Below are 23,063 nucleotides of genomic sequence, written 5' to 3'. Positions count from 1 at the left end.
TTGATAGTAAGCACATTAAAACAAACATTTACAAACCAACTTACTTCCAACATTGGAACGCTAGATATTACTTTACCTAATTATTGTTAGGGTCTGATACATGTCACAAAGATTCTATTTTTTCTAAACTAAGGAAAATGACTTATGGAATGAACCTTTCTATATATAATCAGCCAGGACCTAATGAAGAACAATGTTGTTTTGCAAAATAACCAATTCATATCCAAAGCTATGGATAACCTTTTATAATTGAATCTAAATTGAAAGTTGAAACCTTATGCATATCATCATGTGCATGTCACCGTATGCACATGATTTTATTTATTTATTTCTCTTACTTACATCAGCCTTAGTTAACTTATTCAAGTAAAGGAAGTGAATATTGGAAGTTATACAAAACAATTCCAAATTGTTTGGAAGGGGCAACAATTAGAAGATAGATATCCAAAGTGGAAGGATATTTGCCAATCAATAAGTAGCTACTCATATGTTGGTTAAAGCAATAGTAGAGTTTCTCAAGAAACAAACAATAGTTCTTCATAATATTTGAAAACATTGTACCCTCCAAGGCAGCATGGAACTTGATATGATAGAAAGAATTGCTCCATGGCATTAGCATGGACTATGGTCAAACTATTTTGATGGTATATCCAAACTTACATTTCTATAGGAATCCAATTGCTCATGTTGATCTTAGATTGGTTTTGACAATTGAGTGTCCACACACTTAAGTCATTTAATTAGTTCATGTCAAATAAGTAATGCATGTCGAGCACAACATATATATTATAGAGCATGCCAAGTCAATAGTGAGTGTCAAGCCACTCATGTGCCGAATAGACAATATATGCCAAGTAATTTAGAAGCCAAGTAAATAGTGGGTGTGGAGTGATATAGATGTTGAGTCATAGCGTACAGATTAGTATATGCCGAGCATTAGAGACTTTAGATGCTGAGTGACATAGTTTTGACATAATTGTTTGTAAAGGCACAAACAATTATGTAAATCATTTTTGAAGCTAACTTAAGGATGAATTACAATATTTTGAAGATAAGGAAAACTCTTATGTTGGATTCCCAATGCAATTGCATGCAACCAATCAGAAAAAGGGAATGTTTAAGTGGGAAAATGGATAAATCACAGTCGTTGATTCATACCTAACCCTAAGTCACCAAAGTCTTCTTAAGGAGAACAAAACCTAAACTCTCAAGTGTGTGTAAGGTGTACGAAGGAGAAAAGAGAGTAGTTTGCATGTGAAAAACAAAGCATTCATGGTGGCTAAGGAGTTATGAAGTGAGATTGTATTACAAAATCAGTTAGAGCATAACAGAGGAAAGAGCAGAGTATATAGCAAAGAGACATCTGATCAAGAAGGATCGAGAAGACAAATTTTTAGAGGTGATATGTCATTAACCAATCAAGTGCTGACTGCAGGATCATTGTTGAATCATTCTACTAGGTGAATCAGTCAAATCTCTTAATAGAATAGTCCTAACTAGTTGTATTGAAATCCTCTAACAAAGTGCTTACTTAATTGTGAGTTGGAGTCCTTTAACAAGGCACACTTCTAACAGGGTGTTGAATCTTTTGACAGGATGAAACCTAACAGTATTTGTAAGCCTTTAACAGGGCAAACCTTTCAAAGGGTAGATTGTGTTTCATGGTCAAAATATTGTAACCTTCATTGGATACACCTTAAAAAATGTATAAGATGGATGTGTGGTGAAAGTTTTATGGGTCAAAGTTTAAACTACTAATTCACACTGAAATGTCCCTTTACTGATTTTTTATGATATTTCCAGCCTCAAATCAGAACTTTAAAATCAAACAACCAATATTACAAAGATCTGCCAATTTCCCAATAAAACCCAAATCGGGTATGTCCAAATTAGTGCCAAAACTTCACAACTTCACAAATTATTAATAAATCTGAAAATGGACATTTTTATAGAAATTTCAGCAGCATAACAGCCTACAAAATGACATTTCCAAATTTTTATAGCCTTTACACAACAGCTCACAAATGTAGGGCAAAACTATGCTCAATCGGGCTCCAAAAATTAACACAAAAATGCCCGGAAACACCACAAAACACTCATAAACTATCTTAAAAGTTTAATCATGACCCAATACATATATTCAGCTCTATTTTAACATCATAAAGTCTGAAATACAGCAGCAAACCAAACTGATATGAAACACTCAACTGAAAACCCAAACTCAAACCAAAAACAACCCCGAAAACACCCAAATCGGCACTATTCAGCACAAAGGAAAACTCTGTATGAGCATGCACATGGAATGGCTTCAAACTCCCATCCTTAGCCTTCCTGGAAACCTACAAACTCCCATTCTTGGGTCTCCTTCTCCATAGGTTTGGCAGCCTCTGAAGAACAACAAAAAAATTAGCAAGAATCAAGATGTAGAATGAGCCCAAAATGCCTCCAAACCCCTTTTAAAGAGGGCATAACCCTAACTCACGTCCAAGAGGGGTTAATAAAATATAATTTAATAATAATTTTTATTTATTATTCCATTGGTTTCCAAATATTAGCCCCTTTTTCTGAAATTTCACCTTTATGGAGCCTGCCTGCCTTAACAAAGTTTTTTTTTTTTAATTATTTGAATAAGGGACATGACAAGTCCTCCCCTCCCAAATATTGCTTGTCCTCAAGCAATGAAGGTTGGAATTCTCAAGAATATGTGCTCCTTCCCAAGTTGCATCCTCTAGTGGTAATCCTTTCCATTTGACCAAATGCTCTATGATGCTCCTATTTCTCAACCTTTTCTCTCTTGTATCCAAAATCTCTTCTGGTATCAAAACTAATTTCCCTTCATCATCAAGAGGTGGTAATTCTGTAGATACTATGGTTTGTTGGCCTAGAACCTTCTTTAAGCAAGATACATGAAAAATATTATGTATTTTGCTGTTTGGTGGGAGCTCCAATTCATAAGCTACCTCTCCTACCTTCTTGATGATTTTATAAGGCCCATAGAACCTTGGCTTGAGTTTCTCTGCCCCACTCCTCTTCAAGGTGCTTTGCTTATATGGCTGCAACCTAAAAAATACCAAATCTCCCACCTCAAAAGATCTTTCAATCCTTTTCCTGTCAGCATATATCTTTTGTTGGTTTTGTGCATGTTGTAGATTATCCTTCAGGGACCTTATTATGTCTTGGCTTTGCTTGATGAAATCACTTGCTGCGGGTACTCTGCTATCGGAAAGTATTAGATCAACAAAGGAAAGGGCATCATAACTATAAAGAGCATGGAAAGGAGGCATACCAATAGACATGTGATGAGATGTATTGTAACAATACTCCCCTAGGTGTAACCATTTCACCCAAGCATGTTGTTGATTTGAAACATAGTTCCTCAAATATCCTTCTATCCATTTATTAACTATCTCTGTTTGTCCATCTGTTTGAGGGTGATAGCTAGTACTGGGAGTGAGTTCAGTTCCTACCAAATGAAAGAGCTCCTTCCAAAAAGAGCTAAGGAATCTACTGTCTCGGTCACTAACAATGTTTCTAGGCAAACCATGTAATCTAAAAATTTCCTTGAAGAACAATTCAGCCACTTGTGATGCCTTGAAACCAAATGTGATAGGAAAGAAATGTGCATACTTAGTTAGTCTATCTACCACCACATATATGCAATCCTTACCTTGAACCTTGGGCAACCCAGTGATGAAATCCATGGAAATACTTTCCCATTTTTGTTCGGGAATAGGAAGTGGCTGCAACAACCCTGCAGGAAAATTTTGCTCACTCTTGCTTTGTTGGCATACCATACATTCCTTAATGTGTTTAAGGACATCCTCCTTCATACCCTTCCATGAAAACTGCTCTCGAATTTGCCTGTATGTCTTGAACTATCCCTGGTGACCAGCCAAAGGTGTGTCATGAAAGGCCCTCAATATCCTCTCCTTAGTTTTTGACCCTGGCACTAAGAAGATCCTGTTCTCATAATAAATCAATTCATCAACAACCTTGTACTTGTTATCATTCACTAACTTATCCAAATTCTTGGTGGCAAATGAATCTTTAGCATACTCTAAAATTATGGAGACTTTCCAATCAGCAGAGATAGATGATAAGGAACACAAAGTGGGCTTTCTTGAGAGAGCATCAGCAACCACATTATTCTTTCCTTTCATGTATTCAATATCAAAATCATAAGCTTGCAATTTACTTACCCATTTTTGTTGACAATCATTCAAATCCCTTTGGTTCAAGAAGAACCTGAGGCTATTATGGTCTGTCTTTACAATGAATCTCCCACATACCAAATATTGTCTAAACTTATGAAGTGCATGCATGATTGCCAACATTTCCTTATCATAGATGGAGTACCCTTTCTCTGATTAATTTAATTTTTGACTCTCAAATGCTATTGGATGTCCTCTTTGAGTTAGGACAGCCCCTATACCTTCTCCAAAAGCATCACATTCAACAACAAAAGGTAAAGAGAAATCTGGAATTGCAAGCACAGGGCATGAACTCATTACCTCCTTAAGCTTATCAAATGTTTTTTGTGCCTCTTCTGTCCAAACGAAAGCTCCTTTCTTTGTCAAATCATTCAAGGGGGCAGAAAGCTGAGAAAATCCCTTGGCAAATCTCCTATAGTAGCTACACAACCTGAAGAAACCTCTCAACTGTGTAAGATTAGTGGGTGGAGGCCAATCCAAAATTGCCTGGATTTTTTGTTGATCAACCTGTACTCCTTTAGAGCTTATAATATGTCCCAAATATAGGATCTCTGTCAAACCAAACTCACATTTAGATAGCTTAGCATAGAAGGATTGCTGCTCCAAGATTCCCAAAACAGTGTCTATGTGCTTTAGATGCTCTTCCCATGTTTTACTGTATATCAAGATATCATCAAAAAATACCAAAACAAATTTTCGAAGATGTTGACTGAATACCTTATTCATACAAGATTGGAATGTTGCAGGTGCATTAGTGAGTCCAAATGGCATAACAAGAAATTCAAAGTGTCCATAGTGACATCTAAAAGCAGTCTTTTCCACATCTTCACACCTCATTCGGATTTGATGGTAGCCTGATCTTAAGTCAATTTTTGAGAAGTATACAGCACCATGTAACTCATCAATGAGTTCATCTATGCGTGGTATAGGATACCTATTTTTTATGGTCTTCTTGTTTAAAGCCCTGTAGTCTATACACATTCTCATTGTACCATCCATTTTCTTGACAAGTACCACAGATGATGCAAATGGACTAGAGCTAGGCCTTATGAATCCCATGTCCAATAGTTCTTTAATAGTTTTTTCAATTTCTTCCTTATAACCTCTTGGATGGTGGTATGGGGTTGTTATAACTTGTTTGGCACCCTGTTCTAACTCTATAACATGCTCAAAACCTCTATCTGGTGGTAATCTTGGAGGCAAATCATTGAAAACTATACTATGCTTATCAAGAATATTTTGAATTTCAAAATGGAAATTACCTTGATTCTTTGGAGAGCTTTTTGGTTGGATTATGACTCCTGCTGCCCATGTTACTTGTCCCCTTCAAAAAGTCCTCTCCATCCTCTTTGCAGAGACCGCCTTAGGTGCTCCATTCAATAACCCTCTCAATATGACTTCTTTCCCATTGGAATGAAATTTAAACTCCATAGTTTGATGGTTCATGTAATAGCCTCCGATAGAGTGCAACCATTGAACACCCAATACAAGATCTGTCTCCCCAATACCAACCACATAGAAGTCATCACATAACTCATAATCTCCTAAGGTCATCTTGAGTTGTTTCACCACCCGTGTGCAAGGCATAGTGAATCCATTAGCTACAGTAACATTGAATCCCTCAAAATCTTTTGCTTTAAGCCCTCTTTTCATGACAAATCCCTCATCAATAAAATTGTGAGTTGCCCCACTATCAAGAAGAACAGTCAACCTTTGCCCTGCTAGTACCCCTCGAATTCGGAAGGGATGGTATCTTGGGACTCCTGATAATGCTGCTAAAGTGCCATCCTTGCTGATTTCTTTTACTTTCTCTTCTTCTACCTCCTCCTTAGTATCATGAAATTCCTCATGCTCATCTGAATCAGATTCTGAAGCAACTTCAATATAGTGCACTTGACCTTTCCCCAAACATCTGTGTCCTGGAACCCATGGTTCTCTACAAGTAAAGCAAAGCTTTTTCCTTCATAATTCACTCCTAGTCTCTTCATCTACCTTCTTTTTTGCCACATTTGTCACATCTTTTGGTGGTAGTGTTGGGAAAGTCTTTTTCTAAAAATTTCCCTTATGTTGCCAAAGATTTGGGGGTTTTTGGTTAGTGATTGATTTCATAGGCACGCAAGTTTCAAGTTGCAAGCTTCTTTTGATAGCTTCCTGTAAGGTTGAGGGTGAGAAAGCCTTAACCAAACCCTTAACAGAATCTTCTAAACCATCAAGAAAAAGATAAACGATCCTCTTTTCACTCATATCAGGTACCATAACAGCCACTTTTTGAAATTCTTCTACATACTCATTAACTGATTTGGTTTGCTTCAACTTTGACAATTCTTTAAAGTACTCTTCATCATCCTTGAGGTCAAATCTATCTATCACTCTTTGACTGAAATCTTCAAATGTAGTTACCTAATCGTGACCTTGAGTAGTGATTCCATGATACCACCAATCATAGGCTGCATCTTCCAAGTGTAGACTTGCAAATTGAATAGCATCACTCTCTTTCATGGGGTTAAGTGTGAAGAAAGTTTGTAATTTTTGTAGCAATGCTCTAGCTGAAATTTTATTCGTTCCATCAAAAGTAGGTGTTGTAAACTTGCTTATTTTATTTTTGCGCTCTCTTCCACTTGTGTCATGCTCCCTCCTGTTCTCTTTCTTGGTCATCAAAGCGTTCATCATATCCACATATTCTCTAAAAGGAACTGAACTACGAAAGTCATCATCTAAGCCATTGTAAGTAGCTCTTAATGTAATCAAATTACCTGTAACCTCTTCCACTGGATTAATGGCTGGATTTGGTACTGGTGGCTCATCTGCAGGCAAGAAAATAGATTTGGTTGATTCAGATGGTGTGGATCTCCCATTTCTTGGCTCCTCTGAAGTGCTCCCCTTCTCATTAATAGATGCAATTCCTTGTAATTTTTCTGTCAATATTCGCAAAGCCTCTCTAGTTTCTGCCAAACCATCCACTGTTTGCTTCTGAGTATTTTGGATGTCTTGGAAGAATTTCTTTGCCATCTCATCTGGATCAGCCATACTTTTTTCTTCCTTGGATTTTGTACTTTTGCTTTCAACTGGGGGTTTGATCAAAATTTCTTTATTCTTTTCTCGCTGCAAATATCTTTTTCCTCTTTCACTTAGTTGCATGCAATCATAAAATATGACATGCAAGATCTGGGTAGTTGTTAAAACTGACATGCAACTTCTACAAACCCTCAGGCTGGCAAGATCACGGCTCTGATACCATTGAAATGTCCCTTTACTGATTTTTTATGATATTTCCAGCCTCAAATCAGAACTATAAAATCAAACAACCAATATTACAAAGATCTGCCAATTTCCCAATAAAACCCAAATCGGGTATGTCCAAATTAGTGCCAAAACTTCACAACTTCACAAATTATTAATAAATCTGAAAATGGACATTTTTACAGAAATTTCAGCAGCATAACAGCCTAAAAATGACATTTCCATATTTGTATAGCCTTTACACAACATCTCACAAATGTAGGGCAAAACTATGCTCAATTGGGCTCACGAAATTAACACAAAAATGCCCGAAAACACCACAAAACACTCATAAACTATCTCAGAAGTTTAATCACAACCCAATACATATATTTAGCTCTATTTTAACATCATAAAGTCTGAAATACAGCAGCAAACCAAACTGATATGAAACACTCAACTAAAAACCCAAACTCAAACCAAAAACAACCCCGAAAACACCCAAATCGGCACTATTCAGCACAAAGGAAAACTCTGTATGAGCATGCACATGGAATGGCTTCAAACTCCCATCCTTAGCCTTCCTAGAAACCTGCAAACTCCCGTTCTTGGGTCTCCTTCTCCACAGGTTTGGCAGCCTCTGAAGAACAACAAGAAAATTAGCAAGAATCAAGATGTAGAATGAGCCCAAAATGCCTCCAAACCCCTTTTAAAGAGGGCATAACCCTAACTCACGTCCAAGAGGGGTTAATAAAATATAATTTAATAATAATTTTTATTTATTAGTCCATTGGTTTCCAAATATTAGCCCCTTTTTCTGAAATTTCACCTTTTTGGAGCCTGCCTGCGTTAACAAAGTTTTTTTTTTTAAATTATTTGAATAGGGGACATGACACACACCCACCCACCCACCCCCCCCCCCCCCCCCCTGCCCGGTGCAAAAGTTCACCTTTCCTATTGTAATTTCAACAATTGGTGTCAAAGCCATGTTCTTTGAAAGAGAAGCCTTGCAGCTTTGAGGAAAGATCTTGAAATGGAAGTCTAAAAGTTGGGAAAGACTATTGAGAATCAAGGAATTTAAATACAACTCATTCTACATCAACTGGATGAAATAAGAGAACTACAGGAATCTTTGAAGAGAATGAAAGAAATTTTTATTGCAGAGAATGACACACAATACAGAGAGATGGACACTACTAAGCTATTTGCTACTGGAGACTCCAATGAATTTGATGTAGCAGTTACAGATCTAATGGAAAAGAACAGAGCCCAAATAGAAGAAATTAGAAATCTCAAATTAGAGCAAGAATCACAAGCCATACTGGTATGTAAGGTGACTGAATAGAAGAAGAAAGCTATGGAAGACAAAGCCATGATTGAAGAAGATAAAAAAAATTTGGCCAATAGACTGAAGCGAGGTCAATAGAGCTAACCAAGATTTCCAACATGCAATTGGATACTCTAAGCCAAATGATGAATGCCAACTATGAATTGAATATTAAGGACATTGAGATAACAACATTGATGCTGCAGAATGAGCAATTGCAAAGCAACCTAAAGAGGGAAAATTAATCTACTAAAAGTATGAACAAACCAAATAAAGCCATCAAATACTTTTCAACAATTATTTATATCTCCTAGATCCAATAATGATACATCTAGACTGGGATATACAAGCACTTAAGAAGGAGAGTTGTCCAAAAATGCTGAAGAAAGGAACAACAAAGGTAAGAACTCTAAACCTATCTATCATAATTGTGGAAAAAAAGGACATATTTCTAATATGTGTAGAAACAAGACCGTAAATAAGAATGTCAAGCAAAAGAGCATGGTTCACTATCATAAGTGCAACAAATAAGGTCATCAGACACATGAATGCAAAACCAAGACAATACACACACAAAGAGTCAAAGGATATTGCTACAACTATCAGAAGTATGAACATAGAGCATTTGAATATAGATCCAAACCCATGTGGTCAATAAACAGGCAAACAAAGGTAAGGAACAATAGCAACTCTTATAACTAGGATTAGATTACAAGATATAGCTACCATTATTGTCAAGAATATGGACATGTTGCTGAGAATTATATTAGGACTCACTTTAGAGGTGACTACAAAAGATGGTTGAGTCAAACCACATGTTTTAACTGTTTGAAGACTAGTCACATCAGCAGATATTGCCCAACAAGGTCAAAGGCACCAAATTGTGAGTTTGATAAAGGCAAAGTCAAGGAAGATGTTGAAGATGTCAAAAGTGAAATGAACAAGACATGGAAAAAGAAAGATGATTGCAGCACATCAAATGGAGAAGGGATCACTTCACCCAATGGGTTAGGTAATCACACCTCATCAAACTAAGCAATCAAGATGTATGTGAAACTATTATTTAAAGGTTATATTACACATCAATTCCAAAGCATTTTAGTATTGAAAAGATTACACTAGCATGAACAAAGACTCAATATGTTAGGAATTCAAGGAAAAATCTTTAATTTTTTCATGTTATTGTCAAGCATGAAATATTTCCCATGTGTGTCGAGTAAAATGCTAGAAGATACTGAGCTAACAGACTGGATAGTTGATGTCAAGCTTGTAATGGATGTCAAGTGAATGGAATGCTAATGAATGTCGAGTGACCCTGAAATTGGTTGATGTTGAGTTTACAGTTGTGTAAGCACTCAGCATTAATTGTAAAGTTTCAAAAGGTATTTTATCGATTTCTCAACTCATTTCACATCATTTCAAAATCAAGAAAGAGAAGGAGAGTAGTAGGTGATCTGAAAATTCATAAAAGGTTTGAGCAATGATTTACTACCAATTTGTCAGATCTTATAAGGTATTTATCAAGTGTTGAACTACATAGTTTATAGTTTTGTAAACCCTAGTTTTGCAATATGGCATCTAGTTCAAATAATGTAGAGGGTAAGGAGGTTTTGGATGTTTAGTTAGTGAGTAATGAGGTCAAGCAACATATATTCAAAGTTGGTCCTAATATTTCTTACAAGCAAGACCCCTCCAGTGTGTTATCCATGATACCACTAAATGTTTTAATGGTGCAAGATGTTAGGAAATGTTATAACTATAAAACTAGTAGCATTCATGATATCGAGATTAGACAAGCTTATGACAGACTCTATGATAATGGTGTACTGAAGGAAGAATTCAAAATCGTAGAGAAGAAAGGGTTAACACAAGCCCTAGATTTCCCAAATGTATTTAAAATAGAATGAATAAGGATAGTGCTTAGCAGGATTCATGATAATTCATTATGGCTGGATAATGGACCTATCAAAATAACCAAGAGGATAATCCATATGGTTATTGGTTATCCAACCCTTGATCAGCCTAAGACACTAAGGAGTGATTCAAAAGAGGTGATTGAGAAGAATACTGGAGCTATATGGAACAAGAGAGGCATGACTATTGACACAATTACTGATCTTTTCTTAGAGTTTGTAGTAAGGGTTATTTCACATAAATTTTATCAATCTAGCGGATCGAGCAATGTGCCCTATATTGTAGTGGATGTGTGATATACAATTGTCAAGAAAGATCACACATATGATCTAGCAGAACTACAACTATAGCAACTGGTTGAGAACCTTGGAGCAATCAGGAAGAGAGAGAGTGCACAAGGTAAATTTGGTTCTAAGCTAATATGCATATTCTTTTATGTGCAAAATTTTTTTCCTACTTTTGGCACAGTTGCATGAAAAACCAATAGATCAGTAGCAGTACAAATTGGTGAGTATATTGAACAATTGGGTGAGAATTTTGAATTTGTGATGACAAGCTATTTTGATGACATCAAGCAATCAATGAAGAAAAGAATGAGAATACCAATATCAATAGTAGAAAAGCATTATGATGATGTATGTTTTCTATTAGATTGACTATACTTTTGTTCAAGTAGATACACCAAGGGTTAAGATGGTTGAGGCCACTTGGATATGAAATAAATGTGGATGAGGCCTCTGTAGCTATAACAGCTTCACTTGCAGAAGAGGTAGATAAAAATGCAAAAGCATTTGGAAACTATGAAATGGAAAAGTCCAAAATCACAATGGAATTGAAGATTGCTTCTATAATAAAGAAGGATAAATTGGTGAAGAAGTTGAAAGCCAAACTTGTAGAGGATGTTGAGCAGGAAGAAGAAGAAGATGAAGAGGATGAAGAGGAAGAAGATCCTCAAACACAAGCACTACTTGCACTTACTCAAGGAATGCGAGAAGAACAAAAGGAAGAAGAGACTGAAATTGTTGAGGTGCCAAGGGAGAATAAGTCAAGAAAGAACCTACTCCCATAGAACAAAACAAGAGGAAGGCTAAAGCCCAACTAGTGACAAAAACTAAGAAGATATCCAAGCTGAGTCAACCCAAACCAACTGCGCCTACTTCAAGGGCTAGTGCATGTGTGACTACACAAAAGGCTAAAGAGAAAACAAAATCTATAGAACATGGAGGACAAGTGCAGAAAAGGCCAAGAAGGAAATATGTTGCACAAGCTTAATTAGATGAGGAGAAAACATAATCAGATGACAATAGCCAATTCAAAGTGGTGAGTCACAATCCTTTATCAAATCTTAAAAATCTATGTGAAAATGTCAAGAATAGTGCAGACTTATCAAAATTCTCTTATATAGACTTTGATAATCTTGTCAAAGTGGAGAAGAAAGTGGAGGAGGCTATATATGCCATGATGGAAAAATTCAAGACTACCCCACTAGAAATTGCCAACTCAATGCCCAAAAGCTTATAGGATAGAGTTGAGCAAAAATGGCACTATTGTCTAAACTTGGAGAGACAGATTAGAGAGGTATCTCTTGCACAAGTAATGCCTAAACTCAATAAGGTACAGATTGCTAAGGCTATGATGAAATATGCAATTAGGTTTGTACCTAAATACAAAGCCTTTAGTATTTTGCAAAACAATATTGAAGATGTAGTCAAGAAGTCCACACAGATGTAGAAGCTTACATATGGGTTAACTATAGTGAAGGAAGGTGAGGAAGAGCCCATAAATGTAAAGGATGATGATGAAGAAGAAGAAAATGAAAACATTATTGAGGGAGGAACTAAAACGCACATAGATGATAAAGCAACAGTTGAGGTAGAGCAGCAAGAAGAGCAGAGTGTGTAAGACATGCAACTGCTTGATGTCAGCCCCCAACATGAAATAGGTCAGAATACTGAAATAGTAATAGTGAAGGATGTTTCTAATGACACATCTCAGAACAGCAATCCCCTTTCATAGAAAGATCTGAAGAAGATACGTGATCAGTCCACACTACAGACAAAACTTTGTAATAATCTTGTATTGGTCAGTGTGCATGAATTGCAAAAATCAATGACTAAAACAACCAAGGAAGAGGTGAATACACAAGAACCACCTACTATTACCCCTCAAGTCACTAATGTACAACCTTTGGATAAGGCACCTGAAGTTACATCTGAGAAGGTTGATACAACTGAAAAAGATACACTAGAAACTCAAGCCACTACTAAAGAACAGAGTGAAGTAGGTTAGATAATCTTATCTGCACCACCAACACAAACACAAGGTGCATCACAAGGCATTGGGGAACAGAAGAACAAGCTTGAAGAGATCGAGTTGACTCCAAAGGTGATAGAGTAAGTAACTATTCAAGCCATGGTGACCTTGTCAGTATCTAGCACACCTTCTAGTCATACTCTTCAGAAGCTAAGCAAGGATGCAACTCCATTGCAGATCTTAGTGTTGAGCCCAAGCTCATTAAAGGCTAAAGAAGTGATACAATATGGAGATGTGAGCCTTGATGAAGAAATTGTTTTACCAAACTATGATTATGATACAATGAATATAGAATAGATGGGCATATTGCAAGAAGCCCTAGCAAGAAAGAATCGCTTAGAAAGGAGCACAAACAGTAGTAGGCATTATAGGATATCAAAGACATATTTTTAGATGCATTCAATTGACTAACTCCAGATGAGACCAAGCCCTTCATTGAACAACTGACACATATAGTGGAGAAGGTTAGTGATACAAACCTAAACACTAATGTTAAATTACTGGAATGGTTAGAAAAGAAATTTCAGAGAAAAGTAAATGAAAAGATATATGAGATATTGCACTGACACAAGTTGCATTGGCAACAAAAGTAGGAAGTGTGAAGAAGGTACTTGAGAATATCTTCTCATTATACACAAAATTGTGCAATCCAACACTCTTCACACAAGAGACTAGTAGTCACATGTTGAGCTTGGAAAGTCATAATAGTTCATCAGGTGCAAAATTGCCTATGACACCAGCTTAGAGTGAAAAATACTTCAGAATATTACTACAAACCCAGAGTTAGTTAGTTGCATTGTCCGCAGATGAAGCTAATATAAGGGCTAACCTTACTAGCATCCAATCAACATTGACCCCTCATATGGAAATTTTTCATAGGGAACTAGGTTATACTAAAACTCTCAAGAAGTAGGACCCAAATCTTTCAACATTAAACAGCCTAGTCCACCTTGCTACCAAGCTGGCCATCCAAATCAAGCCTTTGGATGTAACATGTGAAAATTGAGATGCAGTTCTCAAGATAATCTTTTATGGACAAACACACTATAAGTGTATAGCCCATTGACATAAGTGTTAAAAAGAGGGAGAGTAAGATAAAGGAGGAAGATAAAGGGGAAGAGCAAAAAGAGAGAATTTTGGGGGAGATATAAGGAGAATGAGAAATGGGAGAGAGTAAGCAAAAGAGCAAGAGTATAACAAGATAAGAGACACAAGAGGGAGAGTAAGAAAAGGGATAGAGAAAAGACAGATTAAGCTAAGTTAGAGAAAGTACAAAACAGCATGAAGTCAAAAGAGTATCAATTGAGACATATTTATTCAACAAGAGTACAAAATTTTGGATATAGAAAAAACCTATCAACTCAGGGGGAATTATTAGAATTTGAGGTATCTAAGCTATTACCAAATTTTGAAATTTTGAAGTTTTGTACATAAGCCAAGTTAGACATATATTATGCTCATGAGATTAAGGATATTATTGTATACTCAAGTGTTTTTGACACTCATATCAAAGGGGGAGATTGTTGATCTCATATTGGTTTTGACAATTGAGTGTCCACACACTTAAGTCATTTACTTAGTTCATATTGAATAAGTAATACATGTCGAACATAACATATATATTATAGAACATGCTGAGTTAATAGTGAGTTTCAAGCCACTCGTGTCATGTCACTCAAGTGCTGAACAGATAGTATATGCCTAGTGATTCAGAAGTTATGTAAACAATGGACGCTGGGTGATATAAATGTCAAGTCACAGTATAGAGATCAATATATGCCAAGCATCAAAGAGTTCAGATGTCGAGTGACACTATTTTGACATAATTTTTTGTATAGGCACAAACAACTATGTAAACCATTTTTAAAGCTAACTTTTTGGAGATAAGGATGAATCTTATGTTGGATTCCCAATGCAATTACATGCAGCCAATCAAAAAAAGGAAAGGTTTAAGCGGCAAGATGGATGAATCACGGTCGTTGATTCATACCTAACCCTAAGTCACCAAAGTCTTCTTAAGGAGAACAAACACCTAAACTCTCTAGCATGTGTAAGGTGTATGAAGGAGTGAAGAGAGTAGTTTGCATATGAAAAATGAAGAATTCATGATGGCTAAGGTTTTATGAAGTGAGATTGTATTGTAGAATCAGTTAGAGCATAATAGAGGAAAGAGAAGACTATACAGCAAAGAGACATCTGATCAAGAAGGATCGAAAAGACAACAATTTAGAGGTGATCTTTCATCAAATAATCAAGTGCTAACCGCAAGATCATTTTAGTAGGCTAATTAGCCAAATATCTTAACAGAGTAGTCCTAATAGGCTGTATTGAAATCCTCTAACAAGGTGCTTACTTAATTGTGAGTTAAAATCCATATTTGAAACTAATTTCCTCATTAATCTCTAAGGATATTTTATTTCATAATAGATTATATATGTGCAATCACATAGACCAAGGGTAGTGTAGCTAGTATTTATAGTTATGTTGCACAACTCTTTGGTTGTTAAAATAAGGGAGGCCCCTACCATGTTCAAATTTGGAAATTGCTTCATGCATGTATTCTAAACATTTTTGCACATATTAGAGAGTTGACATATAATTAGATCATTAACCAAGACTAGAGCATAATTTTAATTATAAGACATGTTCCGCTACCATAAGACATATTTTACAAGTGTCCATGAATTTAATAAGTGATTTTTTTCATATTTTGACTATGGATACATATATTAAAACCAATATGTCAAGCCACCTATGGCCAACAAAATACACTTTTTCTATCTATAATTTTATAATAGATTATATATCTGCAATCACATAGACCAAGGGTAGTGACGTCTCTTCAGTTGTTAAAATACAGGAGGCCCCTACTATGTTCAAATTTGGAAATTGCTTTATGCATGAATTCTAAACTTTTTTGCACAAATTAGAGAGTTGACATATAATTATATCATTAATCAAGACTAGAATCTAATTTTAATTATAAGTCATATTTCGCTATCATAAGACATATTTCACTAGTGTCCATGAATTTAATAAGTGATTTTTTTCATATTTTGACCAAGGGTGCATATATTAAAACCAATATGTCAAGCCACCTATAACCAACAACATACACTTATTCTATCTAAAATTTTATGGCTTAACAACTTTCATAAAGAAATGTTTTACATGCTTACATCACTAATGGCTTAAGCTACATTTCCTAAAGTTTCATCATTCAAAGAAACATGTTTTATATATAAATGTATTCTATTATTCTAGTGATATGAACTATATCATATTATTTAAACAATGAAATTTACTAAAATTGTTTTAGTTTTGTAATGAAGCCGAACTAGGGGCAACCAAGTAGCTTGACACTTGCCCTCTAAAACACATGTAAGGTTGCAGGTACATTTTTCTCATTACATTAATTACACCTAGAGAATTTATTTCACCTATAGACAACCAATGCACCTCACTTCTCTCTCATAGGTAAAACTTTAGTACACACAATCACTCATAGTGATCGACACACTAAAGTGGGGGAAAATGTAGTATCCTAAATTTTCACCCTCATATTTATGACACTTTTGCATCATGTCCCATGAGAAAATATCAAGGCTCCATGATCAAACAGACTTATTTTGACATCATGATCTCCTAGAGTAGTTTGATCGCAACCTCCTAGTCTAATTTGAACTTATTGTTCTTAGATGCAAACTTTATGCAAAGACATCTACATAGTGCACTAGTATCTACAATACTTTTAGGTTCCAATATCTCTTTTGATGTGTGTAATTTGGACCTTAAGTATATTAAAAGAAATGTAGAGAAAATACTACCTACAAAGAAAGTGATGAAATTACTAGTCAATCTAATGAGCTTCAAAAGCCTACAACTAAATAATTTGTCTTTACATCCCATAGTGAGGTTTGGACACACCATTATTCTTTTTCACACAAGTCAATCATAATGAAATATTGTTGCATAAAAATTCATCCTTTAATATAATCGACTATCTTCAAATTTGAGGGTTTTAATTTTTGTGGGGAATCAATCATTTGTTCCTAACCATGTGATATAAGGTTATTTGTGTTATTTTATTAATGTGTCACCTTTTTGGGTTTTGATGATTCAAAATTTTAAAAAAATCATAATCATGAAAACAATAGTGACTAAATCAACAACTTTATAAGAAAAAATTGTGTGTCTAGTCTTAGCCCAGTTTATTTGAATATTTGTTTAGAAGTCATCGAGTCTTTGATATTTTAGTTTTCATTACAAAAAAGTGTAAATTAGGTTTGGTCTTTAGTATTTCTAAGTAAATTTTTATACTAATAAGAGCAATCAAACTATCGACGAGAACTTACACATTGCCTCGTGTTTGATCAATAATTGAACATGTAGGCTTACATACATTATTTAGTAGAAACTATTTAAAGATAAGAACATCTATCATTTATTTCTTACTAGAAGGGGGAAAAAAACCGTAGTTTAGTTACAAGAAAAACAAATGTGCATATATTTTAGTTACAAGAAAATATTGAGAATAATAACATGCATGGTGTAGAGTAGTGAGATAGTAATAAATGTTACTTGATTCCACCTCCATTTGCAACACTATCGATTCCTAACAATAATCTAATATGCCCTATGTGGAAATAAGACCATAAGTCTAGTCTCAATTTTGACATTTATTTATTAGGGTATCTTTTTGTTGGTCATGTGCCTTGTTTTCAACGAATGCATTAGGTAATCCTCATCTTTTACAAAATCAACCTGTTTTATATTAGCTAGGAACTTTTTAAGAATTAGAAATGTGAGAAATCTCTTTGTGCTTGACTAATGTCTTCTTACACACTAATAGTTGCATTGATCTAATGCATACTAACATATGTATTATTAGTGTTTTCATTGTTCTCTTATTTTAAGTATTGTTAATTATATTAACAAATTTGAAATTCAATAGATTAGCATATACCGTATATTACTATATAAACTAAGATATCCATTTTTAGAAGAATATAAGTAAAGTACATCAAAAAGATGTTAAATTTGTTCATTAGTCTACTTCAAAATAAAAAATATTATTATATTATAATTAATCTTGACTATTATTATATTACAATATTTTTATATTATTAACTTTTATTATTATGTGTAATGTATTCTTACTATTGTAAAATATTCTCATTATACACGTATAATCCCTATTATTAATATATTATTCCTAATATAATGTAAAAATATTTTATATATTAATCTTATAACTAAATTAAAATATTTTTTAGAAAATAATAATAATATTTTTTATTTTTTTGGCAAAACAAATAAAACATGCATTATATGTAATAATATCACATTTATAGAAGATTATAAATTAGATTTTATTGTTGTAATGTGTCCTATTTTCTTTAAGCTTATAGGTTATTGAGTCAATAGACTATTACCTCAAATGACTAGTTATAGACTCTTACATTCAATATATAAAAAATTATAGATAACTTATGATTTTTATTATGAAAAAGTTAAGCCTAAAATTTGGGGAAAAAAACAATTGAATTATATATGAATAAGTATTAAAAAAAAAAATGAAAAACATATAATTTGAGAATTCTAGAAAAAAGGAAAAAGAAAAAAACAATGTAGATTTATTGCATACAAATTTCTTTAATCTATGATATATTACACACAAATTTGGAGCTTAAATTAAAGGAATTGTTTCCTTATAGAAAGTCTCTAATTGCATTAATAAAAAGTAAGATAAATATCAAATAGACAAAATAAAATCTAGTTTTTCTTCAATTGAAAGTATAAAGTATTAATTTATCTATGATTTTTAATGTTAATCCTTTTAAATTTTGATTAATTTTTATTTAAATAAAGAAAAATTAGAAAAGTAAAATATGCTAATAAAATAAGATAACAATAATATTTCTTATATTTTAAATTCAAAATATAATTATTTATAAGATAATTCAAAAATAATTATTTTTTATATATAATAAGATAAATAATTCTAAATTAGATTAATTATAACAACTTATATTATTATTGGGGTAGTAAGACTTTTAATTTCGTTAGTAAGTTTATTAGTTTAAAGTTTAAAGTTAAGTTAGTTTTAAGTATAGATGGCTTAAGCTATTGTCATTGGTTTTGATTGATTTTGTTTTCTTGAAATTCTGGGTGAGAACATAAATTATTTTTACTAATTTCACTAAAATAAATTTTAAATCTAATAAAAAAAACTAATCTTTTAATACATAAAATAAAACGAATATTTTAATCTTTTAATAAATAGAATAAAACAACTATTTTGAAATATAAGATCAAATATGACAATTAGAATAAAACTAGGTTTTTTTAAACTAAGATATAATATTGTAATATGCTAGACTATATACTTACCAGGGGAAAAAAAAGAGAGAGAAGGCAGATTTATTTCTTTTTAAATATACATTTTTGGAAAATAATAATAATATTTTTTTTTTTGGCAAAACAAATAAAACATGCATTATATGTAATAATATCACATATATAGAAGATTATAAATTAGATTTTATTGTTTTAATGTGTCCTATTTTCTTTAAGCTTATAGGTTATTGAGTCAATAGACGGTTGCCTCAAATGACTAGTTATAGACTCTTACATTCAATATATAAAAAAGTATAGATAATTTATGATTTTTATTATGAAAAAGTTAAGCCTAAAATTTGGAAAACAAAATAATTCAATTATATATGAATAAGTAAAAAAAAATATAACAAACATATAATTTGAGAATTGTAAAAAAAAGAAAAAAGAAAAAAACAATGTAGATTTATAGAAAATTTAGATTTATTGCATTCAAATTTCTTTAATCTATGATATATTACACACAAATTTAGAGCTTAAATTAAAGGAATTGTTCCCTTATAGAAAGTCTCTAATTTATAAAAAAGACAAAATAAAATCTAGTTTTTCTTCAATTGAAAGTATAAAGTATTAATTTATTTATAATTTTGAATGTTAATCCTTTTAAAATTTGATTGATTTTTATTTAAATAAAGAAAAAATAGAAAAGTAAAATATGTTAATAAAATAAGATACCTATAATATTTCATATATTTTAAATTTAAAATATAATTATTTATAAGATAATTCAAAAATACTTATTTTCTATATATAATAAGATAAATAATTCTAAATTAGATTAATTATAACAACTTATATTATTATTGGGATAATAAGACTTTTAATTTCATTAGTAAGTTTAGCAATTTAAAGTTTAAAGTTAAGTTAGTTTTAAGTATAGATGGCTTAAGTTATTGTCATTGGTTTTGATTGATTTTGTTTTCTTGAAATTCTGGGTGAGAACTTAAATTATTTTTACTAATTTCACTAAAATAAATTTTAAATCTAATTTAAAAACTTACCTTTTAATACATAAAATAAAACGAATATTTTAATCTTTTAATAAATAAAATAAAACAACTATTTTGAAATATAAGATCAAATATGTCAATTAGAATAAAACTAGGTTTTCCTAAACTAAGATATGGCAATTAGAATAAAACTAGGTTTTTCTAAACTAACATATAATATTGTAATATGCAAAGAGAAGGCAGATTTATTTCTTTTTAAATATACGTTTTTGTTTTCTTTCTATAATAAGGTCTGATGATAAAGATGGATGTTTGATGAATAAGGGGAAAATGGTATATATTGATGAGGAAGATCGAGTCTGGATGCATGTCTTGTGGTCTCTATCTTTCTGGACAAAGCTTCCATGGGCATTGATCTTTTATTTTAACTGCAACTAATAATTCGACAATAGATTAATACATATTACAATTTAGGTGCTGCATCTAGACAATAGAACCATGTGAAAAAATATATTTGTTGGTCTAATATAGAGAGCACATTCTACAAGCTTTGTACTGTAGGCATATTAGAAGACATATATATCAAAGCAGAAATGGAGCGAGGAATGGGAATGCTGAGAATGAAATGGATGATGATTTACAAAGATTTCAGCTCCAGGAGAATGATTTACAAAGATGAACTTGAACAGGACCAGGACCAGAGAAGAAGAGATGAGGAGATTACTGAACAGAAGAATAGTAGAAATGCAGATCTACTATTCTTCCGTTCAGTAATCTCCTCATCTCTTCTTCTCTGCTCTAGTTATTTTCGAGAGAAGGGAGTATGGGGTTCGTTGACCTTCTCATGCTGACCTCCACCTTATTCATTCTCTCTGTCAGGAGCTTCCGAGAGGCCTTGATTGGCAGGCTTACAGAATTATTCAGCTCGATGGAAAAACGAGGGCTTGCACAGAATTATTCAAGTCGATGGAAAAACGACAGCTTGCACAGAAAAAAAAACAAAATCGATTAATTCTGAAAGAGATCGTTTTGGAAGGCAACAATTTATAGTGAAGTAATTTTGCTGTTTCCAATTATGAGAGAGTCATTGATTAGTTGTTACCAAATTCGCAAAGCAAAAATCAAAATTTAAATGGAAGTTGGGTGGTAAAAGTTAGCAAGATGGCATCTTGAAATAGAAACAAGATTGTTGTTTCCCTGGTAGGAAGATTTGCCGAAATAAATATATCTATGAATGAGATGGTATACTTTTGATTCATTAAATACACTTATTACTCATCGTGTAATAATACTATAGAGTTGTAGAGAATACATGGACGGTCATCAAAGGTCTGTCTTTTGAAACAAACCTTGCAAAATATGAACTATTTGGTGTAGCAGATTGGATTCCCTTCGAGTTCGATTTGAGATCCAAAGGATGTAGTTGGTGTTTATGGCCGAGCTTGCAATAGATATTTGGGCTCCATTGGTCTGCACACTTCCTCAGCGCTATCCAAAACGCAAATTGGAAAATGAAGGTAAATCAGCCGTGAATGCAGTTTCCAAGGAAAGGTCCTAATCTATAATCTGCTTTGTTTCACCGTGATATATAATATATACAGTGTTATAAGTCTGTACTAAGTGTGGATAGAATTCATTCAGTTAGTTGTATTGTGCTCCTTTGGATGTATAAGAAATGCTCATTCTTTTTTTCTATAATTTACATTGTTTTTTTCTTTTTTCTTTTTTTTACAATTCTCAAATTATATGTTTGTTATATTTTTTTTTACTTATTCATATATAATTCAATTATTTTGTTTTCCAAATTTTAGGCTTAACTTTTTCATAATAAAAATCATAAATTATCTATAATTTTTTATATATTGAATGTAAGAGTCTATAACTAGTCATTTGAGGCAACCGTCTACTGACTCAATAACCTATAAGCTTAAAGAAAATAGGACACATTAAAACAATAAAATCTAATTTATAATCTTCTATAAATGTGATATTATTACATATAATGCATGTTTTATTTTTTTTGCCAAAAAAATAAAAATATTATTATTATTTTCCAAAAAATATTTTAATTTAGTTATAAGATTAATATATAAAATATGTTTACCTTATATTAAGAATAATATATTAATAATAGGGATTATAAGTGTATAATGAGAATATTTTACAATAGTAAGAATACATTACACATAATAATAAAAGTAAATAATATAAAAATATTGTAATATAATAATAGTCAATGTTAATTATAATATAATAATATTTGTTATTTTGAAGTAGACTAATGAAAAAATTTAACATGTTTTTGATGTACTTTACTTATATTCTTCTAAAAATGGATATCTTAGTTTATATAGTAATATACGGTATATGCTAATCTATTGAATTTCAAATTTGTTAATATAATTAACAATACTTAAAATAAGAGAATCATGAAAACACTAATAATACATATTTTAGTATGCATTAGATCAATGCAACTATTAGTGTGTAAGAAGACATTAGTCAAGCACAAAGAGATTTCTCACATTTCTAATTCTTAAAAAGTTCCTAGCTAATATAAAATAGGTTGATTTTGTAAAAGATGAGGATTACCTAATGCATTCGTTGAAAACAAGGCACACGACCAACAAAAAGATACCCTAATAAATAAATGTCAAAATTGAGACTAGACTTATGGTCCTATTTCCACATAGGGCATATTAGATTATTGTTAGGAATCAATAGTGTTGC

Source organism: Cupressus sempervirens, chromosome 11 (assembly GCF_028749045.1).
Source record: "Cupressus sempervirens isolate cs-2001-9-10 chromosome 11, ASM2874904v1, whole genome shotgun sequence".
Lineage (NCBI taxonomy): Eukaryota > Viridiplantae > Streptophyta > Pinopsida > Cupressales > Cupressaceae > Cupressus > Cupressus sempervirens.
Note: the sequence above shows the minus strand (reverse complement) of the source record.